This window comes from Leptonotus elevatus, chromosome 22 (genome assembly GCF_054856555.1).
Source record: "Leptonotus elevatus isolate MCC_2025b chromosome 22, RoL_Lele_1.0, whole genome shotgun sequence".
NCBI lineage: Eukaryota > Metazoa > Chordata > Actinopteri > Syngnathiformes > Syngnathidae > Leptonotus > Leptonotus elevatus.
In genome coordinates, this window is record NC_141260.1 from 269047 (window position 1) to 291734 (window position 22688).

Genomic DNA, 22688 nt, shown 5'->3' on the forward strand with positions numbered 1-22688 from the left:
ATCTGCATCTTCAACCGTTAAGTCGCGAGAGGCTTTTGTTTGAGGTGAGCGTAATCCTATACAAATCAATGGAGTGTTGGTGCGTGACGTCTCCTCACAACTTAAAATCAAATGTGTGTGCGTGAATGTGCATGTTTTGTAAAGGGGCAGTAAGATACTTGATTGTGTTGAACTTCCACATTTCTTGACCGATTTCAATGGTTTAAATTTTAAACTGTTCAGCTCATTGAAATGTTACTTAAAATCAAATGTGTGTGCGTGAATGTGCATGTTTCTTAAAGGGGCAGTAACATACTGTTGATTATTGTTAACTTCCACATTTCTTGACCGATTTCAATGGTTGAAAGTTTAAACTGTTCAGCTCATTGAAAAGAGTTAGCAGGCCCATTCAAAATTTCCGCGGGAATTTTTCTAGTTATGGGCCTGCTAAGCGGAGCAAGCAGCAGCGAAGCTGCTGCTTGCGGAGCAAGCAGGCACATATTACTATCCTAGAAAATGGGTTTATTATGGGCCTGCTAAGCGGAGCAAGCAGCAGCGAAGCTGCTGCTTGCGGAGCAAGCAGGCACATATTACTATCCTAGAAAAAAGGGTTTATTGTTGTTATTATTATATCATCCTTCCACGAATTTTCTGCTAAAATGCGGCCCGTACCGTAGATCGCACCGGCACGAATGAGGTATCAAACGATGCGGCTCGATCTGACTCGGTGCGGCATTATTTTTCTAAGAATTCCCAGTTACCATGGCGACGCTATTCCCAAAAAACTCCCAAATAAAGTCCCATAGGAATGAATGGGAATCCGAAAGAGATCAACTCCAATCAAGCACCTTTTTCAAAGACACGCTGCGCGCGCATACATTAACCGACCGATATGAAAAATAGCTCATTTTGTTGGAATTTTTGTCATCTTTAGCTCAGTGTCAAAAAAAAATTTAAGGAATGAAAGCTCTCCCCCCTGTGCGGGTTCAAAGACAGTGAGCAAAGGGGTGAAAGTCGCCTTTCTTGCATCAGTTAGAGCGTGACTAATTAAGGTCTGAGTGGTGGGAACCAAAAAATATATTTCCAAAAGTTTCACTTCAACTCGTCACCATGGCCACAATCTTTGCTCACTAGACATCAAATTCGCACATTTTGTAGCCACAAGCCTCTGCTTTCTGAAGAACTAAGTTTTATTTGGCTACGGTGTCATTTAGTACCTTTATTTTCACTTTAAGCGAGGAGAAGTCGCACATTTTTGATCTCTTTTCAATGTAATTTTCGCCGTTTTTGCCTCTTCATTTTCGATCAATCATAAGTTTTCAACCTGCTCTCATTTGGTCATTTTTCATCCGATTAAAAAACTGAGAACATGCTCGCGTTCCCCAAACCCTTGCCGTTCTAACGAGCCATTTCTGGAATCTGCATCTTCAACCGTTAAGTCGCGAGAGGCTTTTGTTTGAGGTGAGCGTAATCCTATACAAATCAATGGAGTGTTGGTGCGTGACGTCTCCTCACAACTTAAAATCAAATGTGTGTGCGTGAATGTGCATGTTTTGTAAAGGGGCTGTGAGATACTGTTAATTATGGTAGATTCCACATTTCTTGACCGATTTCAATGGTTTGAATTTTAAACTGTTCAGCTCATTGAAATGTTACTTAAAATCAAATGTGTGTGCGTGAATGTGCATGTTTCTTAAAGGGGCAGTAACATAGTGTTGATTATGGTTAACTTCCACATTTCTTGACCCATTTCAATGGTTGAAAGTTTAAACTGTTCAGCTCATTGAAATGTTACTTAAAATCAAATGTGTGTGCGTGAATGTGCATGTTTCTTAAAGGGGCAGTAATACTTTTAGTAGATTATGGTTAACTTCCACATTTCTTGAGCGATTTCAATGGTTGAAAGTTTAAACTGTTCAGCTCATTGAAAAGAGTTAGCAGGCCCATTCAAAATTTCCGCGGGAATTTTTCTAGTTATTCTTTAATCTTCCGCGTTTTTTCTGCTAAAATGCGGCCCGTACCGTAGATCGCACCGGGACAAAAGAGGTATCAAACGATGCGGCTCGATCTGACTCGGTGCGGCATTATTTTTCTAAGAATTCCCAGTTACCATGGCGACGCTATTCCCAAAAAACTCCCAAATAAAGTCCCATAGGAATGAATGGGAATCCAAAAGAGATCAACTCCAATCAAGCACCTTTTTCAAAGACACGCTGCGCGCGCATACGTTAACCGACCGATATGAAAATTAGCTCATTTTGTTGGAATTTTTGTCATCTTTAGCTCAGTGTCAAAAAAAAAATTAAGGAATGAAAGCTCTCCCCCCTGTGCGGGTTCAAAGACAGTGAGCAAAGGGGTGAAAGTCGCCTTTCTTGCATCAGTTAGAGCGTGACTAATTAAGGTCTGAGTGCTGGGAACCAAAAAATATATTTCCAAAAGTTTCACTTCAACTCGTCACCATGGCCACAATCTTTGCTCACTAGACATCAAATTCGCACATTTTGTAGCCACAAGCCTCTGCTTTCTGAAGAACTAAGTTTTATTTGGCTAAGGTGTCATTTAGTACCTTTATTTTCACTTTAAGCGAGGAGAAGTCGCACATTTTTGATCTCTTTTTAATGTAATTTTCGCCGTTTTTGCCTCTTCATTTTCGATCAATCATAAGTTTTCAACCTGCTCTCATTTGGTCATTTTTCATCCGATTAAAAAACTGAGAACATGCTCGCGTTCCCCAAACCCTTGCCGTTCTAACGAGCCATTTCTGGAATCTGCATCTTCAACCGTTAAGTCGCGAGAGGCTTTTGTTTGAGGTGAGCGTAATCCTATACAAATCAATGGAGTGTTGGTGCGTGACGTCTCCTCACAACTTAAAATCAAATGTGTGTGCGTGAATGTGCATGTTTTATAAAGGGGCAGTGAGATACTGTTAATTATGGTAGATTCCACATTTCTTGACCGATTTCAATGGTTTGAATTTTAAACTGTTCAGCTCATTGAAATGTTACTTAAAATCAAATGTGTGTGCGTGAATGTGCATGTTTCTTAAAGGGGCAGTAAGATACTTTATTTGATCTTGATTATGGTTAAGTTTTACATTTCTTGAGCGATTTCAATGGTTTAAATTTTAAACTGTTCAGCTCATTGAAATGTTAGTTAAAATCAAATGTGTGTGCGTGAATGTGCATGTTTCTTAAAGGGGCAGTAATACTTTTAGTAGATTATAACTTCCACATTTCTTGAGCGATTTCAACGGTTGAAATTTTAAACTGTTCAGCTCATTGAAAAGAGTTGCAAGAGTTAGCAGGCCCATTCAAAATTTCCGCGGGAATTTTTCTAGTTTTTCTTTTTCTTTTTTATTCTTCCACCGACTTTTCCGCAAAAATGCGGCCCGAACCGTAGATCGCACCGGGACAAATGAGGTATCAAACGATGCGGCTCGCTCTGACTCGCTGCGCTATTATTTTTATAAGAATTCCCAGTTACCATGGCGACGCTATTCCCAAAAAACCACCCAAAATTCAAGGAAGGAAAAACCCATAGGAATGAATGGGATATCAACTCCAAACGAGCACCTTTTTCCAAGACACGCTGCGCGCGCATACGTTCACCGATTGATATGAATTTTAGCTCATTTTGTTGGAATTTTTCCCATCTTTAGCTCAGTGTCAAAAAAAATATTAAGGAATGAAAGCTCTTCCCCCTGTGCGGGTTCAAAGACAGTGAGTGTAATCGCCACTCTGATATGCAATTAAGGCTTCAGTGACGGGAACCAAAAAATCTATTTCCAAAAGTTTCACTTCAACTCGTCACCATGGCCACAATCTTTGCTCACTAGACATCAAATTCACACATTTTGTAGCCACAAGCCTCTGCTTTCTGAAAAACTAAGTTTTATTTGGCTAAGGTGTCATTTAGTACCTTTATTTTCACTTTAAGCGAGGAGAAGTCGGACTTTCTCGCCTATCTCCTCCATGTTAATTTCGCCGTTTTTTCCCTCTTCATTTTCGATCAATCATAAGTTTTCAACCTGCTCTCATTTGGTCATTTTTCATCCGATTAAAAATCTGAGAACATGCTCGCGTTCCCCAAACCCTTGCCGTTCTAACAAGCCATTTCTGGAATCTGCATCTTCAACCGTTAAGTCGCGAGAGGCTTTTGTTTAAGGTGAGCGTAATCCTATACAAATCAATGGAGTGTTGGTGCGTGACGTCTCCTCACAACTTAAAATCAAATGTGTGTGCGTGAATGTGCATGTTTTGTAAAGGGGCAGTGAGATACTGTTAATTATGGTAGATTCCACATTTCTTGACCGATTTCAATGGTTTGAATTTTAAACTGTTCAGCTCATTGAAATGTTACTTAAAATCAAATGTGTGTGCGTGAATGTGCATGTTTCTTAAAGGGGCAGTAATACTTTTAGTTGATTATAACTTCCACATTTCTTGAGCGATTTCAATGGTTGAAATTTTAAACTGTTCATCTCATTGAAATGTTAGTTAAAATCAAATGTATGTGCGTGAATGTGCATGTTTCTTAAAGGGGCAGTAATACTTTTAGTTGATTATAACTTCCACATTTCTTGAGCGATTTCAATGGTTGAAATTTTAAACTGTTCAGCTCATTGAAATGTTAGTTAAAATCAAATGTATGTGCGTGAATGTGCATGTTTCTTAAAGGGGCAGTAATACTTTTAGTTGATTATAACTTCCACATTTCTTGAGCGATTTCAATGGTTGAAATTTTAAACTGTTCAGCTCATTGAAATGTTAGTTAAAATCAAATGTATGTGCGTGAATGTGCATGTTTCTTAAAGGGGCAGTAATACTTTTAGTTGATTATAACTTCCACATTTCTTGAGCGATTTCAACGGTTGAAATTTTAAACTGCTCATTGAAAAGAGTTGCAAGAGTTAGCAGGCCCATTCAAAATTTCCGCGGGAATTTTTCTAGTATTATTTTTTATTATTCCACGACTTTTCCGCTAAAATGCGGCCCGAACCGTAGATCGCACCGGGACAAATGAGGTATCAAACGATGCGGCTCGCTCTGACTCGCTGCGCTATTATTTTTATAAGAATTCCCAGTTACCATGGCGACGCTATTCCCAAAAAACTCCCAAATAAAAGTCCCATAGGAATGAATGGGAAAAGGAAAGACAAAATCACACATCAAGCACCTTTTTCAAAGAGACGCTGCGCGTGCATACGTTAACCGATTGATATGAATTTTAGCTCATTTTGTTGGAATTTTTCCCATCTTTAGCTCAGTGTCAAAAAAAAATATTAAGGAATGAAAGCTCTTCCCCCTGTGCGGGTTCAAAGACAGTGAGTGTAATCGCCACTCTGATATGCAATTAAGGCTTCAGTGACGGGAACCAAAAAATCTTATTTCCAAAAGTTTCACTTCAACTCGTCACCATGGCCACAATCTTTGCTCACTAGACCTCAAATTCGCACATTTTGTAGCCACAAGCCTCTGCTTTCTGAAAAACTAAGTTTTATTTGGCTAAGGTGTCATTTAGTACCTTTATTTTCACTTTAAGCGAGGAGAAGTCGGACTTTGGCGCCTATCTCCTCCATGTTAATTTCGCCGTTTTTTCCCTCTTCATTTTCGATCAATCATAAGTTTTCAACCTGCTCTCATTTGGTCATTTTTCATCCGATTAAAAAACTGAGAACATGCTCGCGTTTCCCAAACCCTTGCCGTTCTAACGAGCCATTTCTGGAATCTGCATCTTCAACCGTTAAGTCGCGAGAGGCTTTTGTTTGAGGTGAGCGTAATCCTATACAAATCAATGGAGTGTTGGTGCGTGACGTCTCCTCACAACTTAAAATCAAATGTGTGTGCGTGAATGTGCATGTTTTGTAAAGGGGCAGTGAGATACTGTTGATTTTGGTTAACTTGCACATTTCTTGACCGATTTCAATGGTTTGAATTTTAAACTGTTCAGCTCATTGAAATGTTACTTAAAATCAAATGTGTGTGCGTGAATGTGCATGTTTCTTAAAGGGGCAGTAACATACTGTTGATTTTGGTTAACTTGCACATTTCTTGAGCGATTTCAATGGTTTAAATTTTAAACTGTTCAGCTCATTGAAATGTTGGTTAAAATCAAATGTGTGTGCGTGAATGTGCATATTTCTTAAAGGGACAGTAAGATACTTTATTTGATCTTGATTATGGTTAACTTTTACATTTCTTGAGCGATTTCAATGGTTTAAATTTTAAACTTTTCAGCTCATTGAAATGTTGGTTAAAATCAAATGTGTCTGCGTGAATGTGCATGTTTCTTAAAGGGGCAGTAACATACTGTTGATTATGGTTAACTTTTACATTTCTTGAGCGATTTCAATGGTTGAAATTTTAAACTGCTCATTGAAAAGAGTTGCAAGAGTTAGCAGGCCCATTCAAAATTTCCGCGGGAATTTTTCTAGTTATTTTTCTTATTTTTTAATCTTCCGCGTTTTTTTCTGCTAAAATGCGGCCCGTACCGTAGATCGCACCGGGACAAATGAGGTATCAAACGATGCGGCTCGATCTGACTCGGTGCGCTATTATTTTTATAAGAATTCCCAGTTACCATGGCGACGCTATTCCCAAAAAACTCCCAAATAAAAGTCCCATAGGAATGAATGGGAAAAGGAAAGACAAAATCACACATCAAGCACCTTTTTCAAAGAGACGCTGCGTGCGCATACGTTAACCGATTGATATGAAAATTAGCTCATTTTGTTGGAATTTTTGTCATCTTTAACTCAGTGTCAAAAAAAAAATTAAGGAATGAAAGCTCTTCCCCCTGTGCGGGTTCAAAGACAGTGAGTGTAATCGCCACTCTGATACCCAATTAAGGCTTCAGTGACGGGAACCAAAAAATCTATTTCCAAAAGTTTCACTTCAACTCGTCACCATGGCCACAATCTTTGCTCACTAGACATCAAATTCGCACATTTTGTAGCCACAAGCCTCTGCTTTCTGAAGAACTAAGTTTTATTTGGCTACGGTGTCATTTAGTACCTTTATTTTCACTTTAAGCGAGGAGAAGTCGCACATTTTTGATCTCTTTTCAATGTAATTTTCTCCGTTTTTGCCTCTTCATTTTCGATCAATCATAAGTTTTCAACCTGCTCTCATTTGGTCATTTTTCATCCGATTAAAAAACTGAGAACATGCTCGCGTTCCCCAAACCCTTGCCGTTCTAACGAGCCATTTCTGGAATCTGCATCTTCAACCGTTAAGTCGCGAGAGGCTTTTGTTTGAGGTGAGCGTAATCCTATACAAATCAATGGAGTGTTGGTGCGTGACGTCTCCTCACAACTTAAAATCAAATGTGTGTGCGTGAATGTGCATGTTTTGTAAAGGGGCAGTGAGATACTGTTAATTATGGTAGATTCCACATTTCTTGACCGATTTCAATGGTTTGAATTTTAAACTGTTCAGCTCATTGAAATGTTACTTAAAATCAAATGTGTGTGCGTGAATGTGCATGTTTCTTAAAGGGGCAGTAACATATTGTTGATTATGGTTAACTTTTACATTTCTTGAGCGATTTCAATGGTTTGAATTTTAAACTGTTCAGCTCATTGAAATGTTGGTTAAAATCAAATGTGTGTGCGTGAATGTGCATATTTCTTAAAGGGACAGTAAGATACTTTATTTGATCTTGATTATGGTTAACTTGCACATTTCTTGAGCGATTTCAATGGTTGAAATTTTAAACTGTTCAGCTCATTGAAATGTTAGTTAAAATCAAATGTGTGTGCGTGAATGTGCATGTTTCTTAAAGGGGCAGTAACATACTGTTGATTTTGGTTAACTTGCACATTTCTTGACCGATTTCAATGGTTTAAATTTTAAACTGTTCAGCTCATTGAAAAGAGTTAGCAGGCCCATTCAAAATTTCCGCGGGAATTTTTCTAGTTATGGGCCTGCTAAGCGGAGCAAGCAGCAGCGAAGCTGCTGCTTGCGGAGCAAGCAGGCACATATTACTATCCTAGAAAAAGGGTTTATTATGGGCCTGCTAAGCGGAGCAAGCAGCAGCGAAGCTGCTGCTTGCGGAGCAAGCAGGCACATATTACTATCCTAGAAAAGGGGTTTATTTTTTTTATTCTTAATCTTATTTTTTAATCTTCCACAGTTTTTTCCGCAAGAATGCAGCCCGTACCGTACATCGCACCGGGACAAATGAAGTATCAAACGATGCGGCTCGATCTGACTCGATGCGGCATTATTTTTCTAAGAATTCCCACTTACCATGGCGATGCTATTCCCAAAAAACTCCCAAATAAAAGTCCCATAGGAATGAATGGGAAAAGGAAAGACAAAATCACACATCAAGCACCTTTTTCAAAGACACGCTGCGCGCGCATACGTTAACCGATTGATATGAATTTTAGCTCATTTTGTTGGAATTTTTCCCATCTTTAGCTCAGTGTCAAAAAAAATATTAAGGAATGAAAGCTCTTCCCCCTGTGCGGGTTCAAAGACAGTGAGTGTAATCGCCACTCTGATATGCAATTAAGGCTTCAGTGACGGGAACCAAAAAATCTTATTTCCAAAAGTTTCACTTCAACTCGTCACCATGGCCACAATCTTTGCTCACTAGACCTCAAATTCGCACATTTTGTAGCCACAAGCCTCTGCTTTCTGAAAAACTAAGTTTTATTTGGCTAAGGTGTCATTTAGTACCTTTATTTTCACTTTAAGCGAGGAGAAGTCGGACTTTGGCGCCTATCTCCTCCATGTTAATTTCGCCGTTTTTTCCCTCTTCATTTTCGATCAATCATAAGTTTTCAACCTGCTCTCATTTGGTCATTTTTCATCCGATTAAAAAACTGAGAACATGCTCGCGTTCCCCAAACCCTTGCCGTTCTAACCAGCCATTTCTGGAATCTGCATCTTCAACCGTTAAGTCGCGAGAGGCTTTTGTTTGAGGTGAGCGTAATCCTATACAAATCAATGGAGTGTTGGTGCGTGACGTCTCCTCACAACTTCAAATCAAATGTGTGTGCGTGAATGTGCATGTTTTGTAAAGGGGCAGTAAGATACTGTTAATTATGGTAGATTCCACATTTCTTGACCGATTTCAATGGTTTGAATTTTAAACTGTTCAGCTCATTGAAATGTTACTTAAAATCAAATGTGTGTGCGTGAATGTGCATGTTTCTTAAAGGGGCAGTAACATACTGTTGATTTTAGTTAACTTGCACATTTCTTGAGCGATTTCAATGGTTGAAATTTTAAACTGTTCAGCTCATTGAAATGTTACTTAAAATCAAATGTATGTGCGTGAATGTGCATGTTTCTTAAAGGGGCAGTAATACTTTTAGTTGATTATAACTTCCACATTTCTTGAGCGATTTCAACGGTTGAAATTTTAAACTGCTCATTGAAAAGAGTTGCAAGAGTTAGCAGGCCCATTCAAAATTTCCGCGGGAATTTTTCTAGTTATGGGCCTGCTAAGCGGAGCAAGCAGCAGCGAAGCTGCTGCTTGCGGAGCAAGCAGGCACATATTACTATCCACCCTAGAAAAGGGTTTATTTTTATTATTTTTTTTATATTTTATTCCACGATTTTTCCGCAAAAATGCGGCCCGTACCGTAGATCGCACCGGCACGAATGAGGTATCAAACGATGCGGCTCGATCTGACTCGGTGCGGCATTATTTTTCTAAGAATTCCCAGTTACCATGGCGACGCTATTCCCAAAAAACTCCCAAATAAAGTCCCATAGGAATGAATGGGAATCCGAAAGAGATCAACTCCAATCAAGCACCTTTTTCAAAGACACGCTGCGCGCGCATACATTAACCGACCGATATGAAAATTAGCTCATTTTGTTGGAATTTTTGTCATCTTTAGCTCAGTGTCAAAAAAAATTTTAAGGAATGAAAGCTCTCCCCCCTGTGAGGGTTCAAAGACAGTGAGCAAAGGGGAAAAGTCGCCTATTTAGAGTGTGACTAATTAAGGCTTCAGTGACGGGAACCAAAAAATCTATTTCCAAAAGTTTCACTTCAACTCGTCACCATGGCCACAATCTTTGCTCACTAGACCTCAAATTCGCACATTTTGTAGCCACAAGCCTCTGCTTTCTGAAGAACTAAGTTTTATTTGGCTACGGTGTCATTTAGTACCTTTATTTTCACTTTAAGCGAGGAGAAGTCGGACTTTGACGCCTATCTCCTCCATGTTAATTTCGCCGTTTTTTCCCTCTTCATTTTCGATCAATCATAAGTTTTCAACCTGCTCTCATTTGGTCATTTTTCATCCGATTAAAAAACTGAGAACATGCTCGCGTTCCCCAAACCCTTGCCGTTCTAACGAGCCATTTCTGGAATCTGCATCTTCAACCGTTAAGTCGCGAGAGGCTTTTGTTTGAGGTGAGCGTAATCCTATACAAATCAATGGAGTGTTGGTGCGTGACGTCTCCTCACAACTTAAAATCAAATGTGTGTGCGTGAATGTGCATGTTTTGTAAAGGGGCAGTGAGATACTGTTAATTATGGTAGATTCCACATTTCTTGACCGATTTCAATGGTTTGAATTTTAAACTGTTCAGCTCATTGAAATGTTACTTAAAATCAAATGTGTGTGCGTGAATGTGCATGTTTCTTAAAGGGGCAGTAACATAGTGTTGATTATGGTTAACTTTTACATTTCTTGAGCGATTCCAATGGTTTAAATTTTAAACTGTTCAGCTCATTGAAATGTTACTTAAAATCAAATGTGTGTGCGTGAATGTGCATGTTTCTTAAAGGGGCAGTAACATACTGTTGATTATGGTTAACTTTTACATTTCTTGAGCGATTTCAATGGTTTAAATTTTAAACTGTTCAGCTCATTGAAATGTTGGTTAAAATCAAATGTGTGTGCGTGAATGTGCATGTTTCTTAAAGGGGCAGTAATACTTTTAGTAGATTATGGTTAACTTCCACATTTCTTGAGCGATTTCAATGGTTGAAAGTTTAAACTGTTCAGCTCATTGAAAAGAGTTAGCAGGCCCATTCAAAATTTCCGCGGGAATTTTTCTAGTTATTTTTCTTATTTTTTAATCTTCCGCGTTTTTTTCTGCTAAAATGCGGCCCGTACCGTAGATCGCACCGGGACAAATGAGGTATCAAACGATGCGGCTCGATCTGACTCGGTGCGCTATTATTTTTCTAAGAATTCCCAGTTACCATGGCGACGCTATTCCCAAAAAACTCCCAAATAAAGTCCCATAGGAATGAATGGGAATCCGAAAGAGATCAACTCCAATCAAGCACCTTTTTCAAAGACACGCTGCGCGCGCATACATTAACCGACCGATATGAAAATTAGCTCATTTTGTTGGAATTTTTGTCATCTTTAGCTCAGTGTCAAAAAAATTTTTAAGGAATGAAAGCTCTCCCCCCTGTGAGGGTTCAAAGACAGTGAGCAAAGGGGAAAAGTCGCCTATTTAGAGTGTGACTAATTAAGGCTTCAGTGACGGGAACCAAAAAATCTATTTCCAAAAGTTTCACTTCAACTCGTCACCATGGCCACAATCTTTGCTCACTAGACATCAAATTCGCACACTTTGTAGCCACAAGCCTCTGCTTTCTGAAGAACTAAGTTTTATTTGGCTACGGTGTCATTTAGTACCTTTATTTTCCCTTTAAGCGAGGAGAAGTCGCACATTTTTGATCTCTTTTCAATGTAATTTTCGCCGTTTTTGCCTCTTCATTTTCGATCAATCATAAGTTTTCAACCTGCTCTCATTTGGTCATTTTTCATCCGATTAAAAAACTGAGAACATGCTCGCGTTCCCCAAACCCTTGCCGTTCTAACGAGCCATTTCTGGAATCTGCATCTTCAACCGTTAAGTCGCGAGAGGCTTTTGTTTGAGGTGAGCGTAATCCTATACAAATCAATGGAGTGTTGGTGCGTGACGTCTCCTCACAACTTAAAATCAAATGTGTGTGCGTGAATGTGCATGTTTTGTAAAGGGGCAGTGAGATACTGTTAATTATGGTAGATTCCACATTTCTTGACCGATTTCAATGGTTTGAATTTTAAACTGTTCAGCTCATTGAAATGTTACTTAAAATCAAATGTGTGTGCGTGAATGTGCATGTTTCTTAAAGGGGCAGTAACATATTGTTGATTATGGTTAACTTTTACATTTCTTGAGCGATTTCAATGGTTGAAATTTTAAACTGTTCAGCTCATTGAAATGTTGGTTAAAATCAAATGTGAGTGCGTGAATGTGCATGTTTCTTAAAGGGGCAGTAATACTTTTAGTAGATTATGGTTAACTTCCACATTTCTTGAGCGATTTCAATGGTTGAAAGTTTAAACTGTTCAGCTCATTGAAAAGAGTTAGCAGGCCCATTCAAAATTTCCGCGGGAATTTTTCTAGTTATGGGCCTGCTAAGCGGAGCAAGCGGAGCAAGCAGGCACATATTACTATCCACCCTAGAAAAGGGTTTATTTTTATTATTATGGGCCTGCTAAGCGGAGCAAGCAGCAGCGAAGCTGCTGCTTGCGGAGCAAGCAGGCACATATTACTATCCACCCTAGAAAAGGGTTTATTATGGGCCTGCTAAGCGGAGCAAGCAGCAGCGAAGCTGCTGCTTGCGGAGCAAGCAGGCACATATTACTATCCTAGAAAAAAGGGTTTATTGTTGCGTTTATTATTATATCATCTTCCACGATTTTTCTGCTAAAATGCGGCCCGTACCGTAGATCGCACCGGCACGAATGAGGTATCAAACGATGCGGCTCGATCTGACTCGGTGCGGCATTATTTTTCTAAGAATTCCCAGTTACCATGGCGACGCTATTCCCAAAAAACTCCCAAATAAAGTCCCATAGGAATGAATGGGAATCCGAAAGAGATCAACTCCAATCAAGGACCTTTTTCAAAGACACGCTGCGCGCGCATACGTTAACCGACCGATATGAAAATTAGCTCATTTTGTTGGAATTTTTGTCATCTTTAGCTCAGTGTCAAAAAAAAAATTAAGGAATGAAAGCTCTCCCCCCTGTGCGGGTTCAAAGACAGTGAGTGTAATCGCCACTCTGATATGCAATTAAGGCTTCAGTGACGGGAACCAAAAAAATCTATTTCCAAAAGTTTCACTTCAACTTGTCACCATGGCCACAATCTTTGCTCACTAGACATCAAATTCACACATTTTGTAGCCACAAGCCTCTGCTTTCTGAAAAACTAAGTTTTATTTGGCTAAGGTGTCAATTAGTACCTTTATTTTCACTTTAAGCGAGGAGAAGTCGGACTTTGGCGCCTATCTCCTCCATGTTAATTTCGCTGTTTTTTCCCTCTTCATTTTCGATCAATCATAAGTTTTCAACCTGCTCTCATTTGGTCAGTTTTCATCCGATTAAAAAACTGAGAACATGCTCGCGTTCCCCAAACCCTTGCCGTTCTAACGAGCCATTTCTGGAATCTGCATCTTCAACCGTTAAGTCGCGAGAGGCTTTTGTTTGAGGTGAGCGTAATCCTATACAAATCAATGGAGTGTTGGTGCGTGACGTCTCCTCACAACTTAAAATCAAATGTGTGTGCGTGAATGTGCATGTTTTGTAAAGGGGCAGTGAGATGCTGTTAATTATGGTAGATTCCACATTTCTTGACCGATTTCAATGGTTTGAATTTTAAACTGTTCAGCTCATTGAAATGTTACTTAAAATCAAATGTGTGTGCGTGAATGTGCATGTTTCTTAAAGGGGCAGTAACATAGTGTTGATTATGGTTAACTTCCACATTTCTTGACCCATTTCAATGGTTGAAAGTTTAAACTGTTCAGCTCATTGAAATGTTACTTAAAATCAAATGTGTGTGCGTGAATGTGCATGTTTCTTAAAGGGGCAGTAATACTTTTAGTAGATTATGGTTAACTTCCACATTTCTTGACCGATTTCAATGGTTTAAATGTTATTTTTATTGCGTGTTTCCACGCGAGTTAGCAGGCCCATTCAAAATTTCCGCGGGAATTTTTCTAGTTATGGGCCTGCTAAGCGGAGCAAGCAGCAGCGAAGCTGCTGCTTGCGGAGCAAGCAGGCACATATTACTATCCTAGAAAAAGGGTTTATTATGGGCCTGCTAAGCGGAGCAAGCAGCAGCGAAGCTGCTGCTTGCGGAGCAAGCAGGCACATATTACTATCCACCCTAGAAAAGTGTATATTATTATTTTTTATTATTCCACGACTTTTCCGCTAAAATGCGGCCCGAACCGTAGATCGCACCGGGACAAATGAGGTATCAAACGATGCGGCTCGCTCTGACTCGCTGCGCTATTATTTTTATAAGAATTCCCAGTTACCATGGCGACGCTATTCCCAAAAAACTCCCAAATAAAAGTCCCATAGGAATGAATGGGAAAAGGAAAGACAAAATCACACATCAAGCACCTTTTTCAAAGAGACGCTGCGCGTGCATACGTTAACCGATTGATATGAATTTTAGCTCATTTTGTTGGAATTTTTCCCATCTTTAGCTCAGTGTCAAAAAAAATATTAAGGAATGAAAGCTCTTCCCCCTGTGCGGGTTCAAAGACAGTGAGTGTAATCGCCACTCTGATATGCAATTAAGGCTTCAGTGACGGGAACCAAAAAAATCTATTTCCAAAAGTTTCACTTCAACTCGTCACCATGGCCACAATCTTTGCTCACTAGACATCAAATTCACACATTTTGTAGCCACAAGCCTCTGCTTTCTGAAAAACTAAGTTTTATTTGGCTAAGGTGTCAATTAGTACCTTTATTTTCACTTTAAGCGAGGAGAAGTCGGACTTTGGCGCCTATCTCCTCCATGTTAATTTCGCCGTTTTTTCCCTCTTCATTTTCGATCAATCATAAGTTTTCAACCTGCTCTCATTTGGTCATTTTTCATCCGATTAAAAAACTGAGAACATGCTCGCGTTCCCCAAACCCTTGCCGTTCTAACGAGCCATTTCTGGAATCTGCATCTTCAACCGTTAAGTCGCGAGAGGCTTTTGTTTGAGGTGAGCGTAATCCTATACAAATCAATGGAGTGTTGGTGCGTGACGTCTCCTCACAACTTAAAATCAAATGTGTGTGCGTGAATGTGCATGTTTTGTAAAGGGGCAGTGAGATACTGTTAATTATGGTAGATTCCACATTTCTTGACCGATTTCAATGGTTTGAATTTTAAACTGTTCAGCTCATTGAAATGTTACTTAAAATCAAATGTGTGTGCGTGAATGTGCATGTTTCTTAAAGGGGCAGTAACATACTGTTGATTTTGGTTAACTTCCACATTTCTTGAGCGATTTCAATGGTTTAAATTTTAAACTGTTCAGCTCATTGAAATGTTAGTTAAAATCAAATGTATGTGCGTGAATGTGCATGTTTCTTAAAGGGGCAGTAATACTTTTAGTTGATTATAACTTCCACATTTCTTGAGCGATTTCAACGGTTGAAATTTTAAACTGCTCATTGAAAAGAGTTGCAAGAGTTAGCAGGCCCATTCAAAATTTCCGCGGGAATTTTTCTAGTTATTTTTCTTTTTCTTTTTTATTCTTCCACCGACTTTTCCGCAAAAATGCGGCCCGAACCGTAGATCGCACCGGGACAAATGAGGTATCAAACGATGCGGCTCGCTCTGACTCGCTGCGCTATTATTTTTATAAGAATTCCCAGTTACCATGGCGACGCTATTCCCAAAAAACCACCCAAAATTCAAGGAAGGAAAAACCCATAGGAATGAATGGGATATCAACTCCAAACGAGCACCTTTTTCCAAGACACGCTGCGCGCGCATACGTTCACCGATTGATATGAATTTTAGCTCATTTTGTTGGAATTTTTCCCATCTTTAGCTCAGTGTCAAAAAAAATATTAAGGAATGAAAGCTCTTCCCCCTGTGCGGGTTCAAAGACAGTGAGTGTAATCGCCACTCTGATATGCAATTAAGGCTTCAGTGACGGGAACCAAAAAATCTATTTCCAAAAGTTTCACTTCAACTCGTCACCATGGCCACAATCTTTGCTCACTAGACATCAAATTCACACATTTTGTAGCCACAAGCCTCTGCTTTCTGAAAAACTAAGTTTTATTTGGCTAAGGTGTCATTTAGTACCTTTATTTACACTTTAAGCGAGGAGAAGTCGGACTTTCTCGCCTATCTCCTCCATGTTAATTTCGCCGTTTTTTCCCTCTTCATTTTCGATCAATCATAAGTTTTCAACCTGCTCTCATTTGGTCATTTTTCATCCGATTAAAAATCTGAGAACATGCTCGCGTTCCCCAAACCCTTGCCGTTCTAACAAGCCATTTCTGGAATCTGCATCTTCAACCGTTAAGTCGCGAGAGGCTTTTGTTTGAGGTGAGCGTAATCCTATACAAATCAATGGAGTGTTGGTGCGTGACGTCTCCTCACAACTTAAAATCAAATGTGTGTGCGTGAATGTGCATGTTTTGTAAAGGGGCAGTAAGATACTTGATTGTGTTGAACTTCCACATTTCTTGACCGATTTCAATGGTTTAAATTTTAAACTGTTCAGCTCATTGAAATGTTACTTAAAATCAAATGTGTGTGCGTGAATGTGCATGTTTCTTAAAGGGGCAGTAACATACTGTTGATTATTGTTAACTTCCACATTTCTTGACCGATTTCAATGGTTGAAAGTTTAAACTGTTCAGCTCATTGAAAAGAGTTAGCAGGCCCATTCAAAATTTCCGCGGGAATTTTTCTAGTTATGGGCCTGCTAAGCGGAGCAAGCAGCAGCGAAGCTGCTGCTTGCGGAGCAAGCAGGCACATATTACTATCCTAGAAAATGGGTTTATTATGGGCCTGCTAAGCGGAGCAAGCAGCAGCGAAGCTGCTGCTTGCGGAGCAAGCAGGCACATATTACTATCCTAGAAAAAAGGGTTTATTGTTGTTATTATTATATCATCCTTCCACGAATTTTCTGCTAAAATGCGGCCCGTACCGTAGATCGCACCGGCACGAATGAGGTATCAAACGATGCGGCTCGATCTGACTCGGTGCGGCATTATTTTTCTAAGAATTCCCAGTTACCATGGCGACGCTATTCCCAAAAAACTCCCAAATAAAGTCCCATAGGAATGAATGGGAATCCGAAAGAGATCAACTCCAATCAAGCACCTTTTTCAAAGACACGCTGCGCGCGCATACATTAACCGACCGATATGAAAAATAGCTCATTTTGTTGGAATTTTTGTCATCTTTAGCTCAGTGTCAAAAAAAAATTTAAGGAATGAAAGCTCTCCCCCCTGTGCGGGTTCAAAGACAGTGAGCAAAGGGGTGAAAGTCGCCTTTCTTGCATCAGTTAGAGCGTGACTAATTAAGGTCTGAGTGGTGGGAACCAAAAAATATATTTCCAAAAGTTTCACTTCAACTCGTCACCATGGCCACAATCTTTGCTCACTAGACATCAAATTCGCACATTTTGTAGCCACAAGCCTCTGCTTTCTGAAGAACTAAGTTTTATTTGGCTACGGTGTCATTTAGTACCTTTATTTTCACTTTAAGCGAGGAGAAGTCGCACATTTTTGATCTCTTTTCAATGTAATTTTCGCCGTTTTTGCCTCTTCATTTTCGATCAATCATAAGTTTTCAACCTGCTCTCATTTGGTCATTTTTCATCCGATTAAAAAACTGAGAACATGCTCGCGTTCCCCAAACCCTTGCCGTTCTAACGAGCCATTTCTGGAATCTGCATCTTCAACCGTTAAGTCGCGAGAGGCTTTTGTTTGAGGTGAGCGTAATCCTATACAAATCAATGGAGTGTTGGTGCGTGACGTCTCCTCACAACTTAAAATCAAATGTGTGTGCGTGAATGTGCATGTTTTGTAAAGGGGCTGTGAGATACTGTTAATTATGGTAGATTCCACATTTCTTGACCGATTTCAATGGTTTGAATTTTAAACTGTTCAGCTCATTGAAATGTTACTTAAAATCAAATGTGTGTGCGTGAATGTGCATGTTTCTTAAAGGGGCAGTAACATAGTGTTGATTATGGTTAACTTCCACATTTCTTGACCCATTTCAATGGTTGAAAGTTTAAACTGTTCAGCTCATTGAAATGTTACTTAAAATCAAATGTGTGTGCGTGAATGTGCATGTTTCTTAAAGGGGCAGTAATACTTTTAGTAGATTATGGTTAACTTCCACATTTCTTGAGCGATTTCAATGGTTGAAAGTTTAAACTGTTCAGCTCATTGAAAAGAGTTAGCAGGCCCATTCAAAATTTCCGCGGGAATTTTTCTAGTTTTTTTTATATTTTATTCCACGATTTTTCCGCAAAAATGCGGCCCGTACCGTAGATCGCACCGGCACGAATGAGGTATCAAACGATGCGGCTCGATCTGACTCGGTGCGGCATTATTTTTCTAAGAATTCCCAGTTACCATGGCGACGCTATTCCCAAAAAACTCCCAAATAAAGTCCCATAGGAATGAATGGGAATCCGAAAGAGATCAACTCCAATCAAGCACCTTTTTCAAAGACACGCTGCGCGCGCATACATTAACCGACCGATATGAAAATTAGCTCATTTTGTTGGAATTTTTGTCATCTTTAGCTCAGTGTCAAAAAAAATTTTAAGGAATGAAAGCTCTCCCCCCTGTGAGGGTTCAAAGACAGTGAGCAAAGGGGAAAAGTCGCCTATTTAGAGTGTGACTAATTAAGGCTTCAGTGACGGGAACCAAAAAATCTATTTCCAAAAGTTTCACTTCAACTCGTCACCATGGCCACAATCTTTGCTCACTAGACCTCAAATTCGCACATTTTGTAGCCACAAGCCTCTGCTTTCTGAAGAACTAAGTTTTATTTGGCTACGGTGTCATTTAGTACCTTTATTTTCACTTTAAGCGAGGAGAAGTCGGACTTTGACGCCTATCTCCTCCATGTTAATTTCGCCGTTTTTTCCCTCTTCATTTTCGATCAATCATAAGTTTTCAACCTGCTCTCATTTGGTCATTTTTCATCCGATTAAAAAACTGAGAACATGCTCGCGTTCCCCAAACCCTTGCCGTTCTAACGAGCCATTTCTGGAATCTGCATCTTCAACCGTTAAGTCGCGAGAGGCTTTTGTTTGAGGTGAGCGTAATCCTATACAAATCAATGGAGTGTTGGTGCGTGACGTCTCCTCACAACTTAAAATCAAATGTGTGTGCGTGAATGTGCATGTTTTGTAAAGGGGCAGTGAGATACTGTTAATTATGGTAGATTCCACATTTCTTGACCGATTTCAATGGTTTGAATTTTAAACTGTTCAGCTCATTGAAATGTTACTTAAAATCAAATGTGTGTGCGTGAATGTGCATGTTTCTTAAAGGGGCAGTAACATAGTGTTGATTATGGTTAACTTTTACATTTCTTGAGCGATTCCAATGGTTTAAATTTTAAACTGTTCAGCTCATTGAAATGTTACTTAAAATCAAATGTGTGTGCGTGAATGTGCATGTTTCTTAAAGGGGCAGTAACATACTGTTGATTATGGTTAACTTTTACATTTCTTGAGCGATTTCAATGGTTTAAATTTTAAACTGTTCAGCTCATTGAAATGTTGGTTAAAATCAAATGTGTGTGCGTGAATGTGCATGTTTCTTAAAGGGGCAGTAATACTTTTAGTAGATTATGGTTAACTTCCACATTTCTTGAGCGATTTCAATGGTTGAAAGTTTAAACTGTTCAGCTCATTGAAAAGAGTTAGCAGGCCCATTCAAAATTTCCGCGGGAATTTTTCTAGTTATGGGCCTGCTAAGCGGAGCAAGCAGCAGCGAAGCTGCTGCTTGCGGAGCAAGCAGGCACATATTACTATCCACCCTAGAAAAGGGTTTATTATTATGGGCCTGCTAAGCGGAGCAAGCAGCAGCGAAGCTGCTGCTTGCGGAGCAAGCAGGCACATATTACTATCCTAGAAAAGGGGTTTATTTTTTTTCTTCTTATTATTCTTTAATCTTCCGCGTTTTTTCTGCTAAAATGCGGCCCGTACCGTAGATCGCACCGGGACAAAAGAGGTATCAAACGATGCGGCTCGATCTGACTCGGTGCGGCATTATTTTTCTAAGAATTCCCAGTTACCATGGCGACGCTATTCCCAAAAAACTCCCAAATAAAGTCCCATAGGAATGAATGGGAATCCAAAAGAGATCAACTCCAATCAAGCACCTTTTTCAAAGACACGCTGCGCGCGCATACGTTAACCGACCGATATGAAAATTAGCTCATTTTGTTGGAATTTTTGTCATCTTTAGCTCAGTGTCAAAAAAAAAATTAAGGAATGAAAGCTCTCCCCCCTGTGCGGGTTCAAAGACAGTGAGCAAAGGGGTGAAAGTCGCCTTTCTTGCATCAGTTAGAGCGTGACTAATTAAGGTCTGAGTGCTGGGAACCAAAAAATATATTTCCAAAAGTTTCACTTCAACTCGTCACCATGGCCACAATCTTTGCTCACTAGACATCAAATTCGCACATTTTGTAGCCACAAGCCTCTGCTTTCTGAAGAACTAAGTTTTATTTGGCTAAGGTGTCATTTAGTACCTTTATTTTCACTTTAAGCGAGGAGAAGTCGCACATTTTTGATCTCTTTTTAATGTAATTTTCGCCGTTTTTGCCTCTTCATTTTCGATCAATCATAAGTTTTCAACCTGCTCTCATTTGGTCATTTTTCATCCGATTAAAAAACTGAGAACATGCTCGCGTTCCCCAAACCCTTGCCGTTCTAACGAGCCATTTCTGGAATCTGCATCTTCAACCGTTAAGTCGCGAGAGGCTTTTGTTTGAGGTGAGCGTAATCCTATACAAATCAATGGAGTGTTGGTGCGTGACGTCTCCTCACAACTTAAAATCAAATGTGTGTGCGTGAATGTGCATGTTTTATAAAGGGGCAGTGAGATACTGTTAATTATGGTAGATTCCACATTTCTTGACCGATTTCAATGGTTTGAATTTTAAACTGTTCAGCTCATTGAAATGTTACTTAAAATCAAATGTGTGTGCGTGAATGTGCATGTTTCTTAAAGGGGCAGTAAGATACTTTATTTGATCTTGATTATGGTTAAGTTTTACATTTCTTGAGCGATTTCAATGGTTTAAATTTTAAACTGTTCAGCTCATTGAAATGTTAGTTAAAATCAAATGTGTGTGCGTGAATGTGCATGTTTCTTAAAGGGGCAGTAATACTTTTAGTAGATTATAACTTCCACATTTCTTGAGCGATTTCAACGGTTGAAATTTTAAACTGTTCAGCTCATTGAAAAGAGTTGCAAGAGTTAGCAGGCCCATTCAAAATTTCCGCGGGAATTTTTCTAGTTATTTTTTTTCTTTTTTATTCTTCCACCGACTTTTCCGCAAAAATGCGGCCCGAACCGTAGATCGCACCGGGACAAAAGAGGTATCAAACGATGCGGCTCGCTCTGACTCGCTGCGCTATTATTTTTATAAGAATTCCCAGTTACCATGGCGACGCTATTCCCAAAAAACTCCCAAATAAAGTCCCATAGGAATGAATGGGAATCCGAAAGAGATCAACTCCAATCAAGCACCTTTTTCAAAGACACGCTGCGCGCGCATACGTTAACCGACCGATATGAATTTTAGCTCATTTTGTTGGAATTTTTGTCATCTTTAGCTCAGTGTCAAAAAAAAATTTAAGGAATGAAAGCTCTCCCCCCTGTGCGGGTTCAAAGACAGTGAGCAAAGGGGAAAAGTCGCCTATTTAGAGTGTGACTAATTAAGGCTTCAGTGACGGGAACCAAAAAATATATTTCCAAAAGTTTCACTTCAACTCGTCACCATGGCCACAATCTTTGCTCACTAGACATCAAATTCGCACATTTTGTAGCCACAAGCCTCTGCTTTCTGAAGAACTAAGTTTTATTTGGCTACGGTGTCATTTAGTACCTTTATTTTCACTTTAAGCGAGGAGAAGTCGCACATTTTTGATCTCTTTTCAATGTAATTTTCGCCGTTTTTGCCTCTTCATTTTCGATCAATCATAAGTTTTCAACCTGCTCTCATTTGGTCATTTTTCATCCGATTAAAAAACTGAGAACATGCTCGCGTTCCCCAAACCCTTGCCGTTCTAACGAGCCATTTCTGGAATCTGCATCTTCAACCGTTAAGTCGCGAGAGGCTTTTGTTTGAGGTGAGCGTAATCCTATACAAATCAATGGAGTGTTGGTGCGTGACGTCTCCTCACAACTTAAAATCAAATGTGTGTGCGTGAATGTGCATGTTTTGTAAAGGGGCAGTGAGATACTGTTAATTATGGTAGATTCCACATTTCTTGACCGATTTCAATGGTTTGAATTTTAAACTGTTCAGCTCATTGAAATGTTACTTAAAATCAAATGTGTGTGCGTGAATGTGCATGTTTCTTAAAGGGGCAGTAACATACTGTTTATTATGGTTAACTTTTACATTTCTTGAGCGATTTCAATGGTTGAAATTTTAAACTGTTCAGCTCATTGAAATGTTAGTTAAAATCAAATGTATGTGCGTGAATGTGCATGTTTCTTAAAGGGGCAGTAATACTTTTAGTTGATTATAACTTCCACATTTCTTGAGCGATTTCAACGGTTGAAATTTTAAACTGCTCATTGAAAAGAGTTGCAAGAGTTAGCAGGCCCATTCAAAATTTCCGCGGGAATTTTTCTAGTTTTTCTTATTTTTTAATCTTCCGCGTTTTTTTCTGCTAAAATGCGGCCCGTACCGTAGATCGCACCGGGACAAATGAGGTATCAA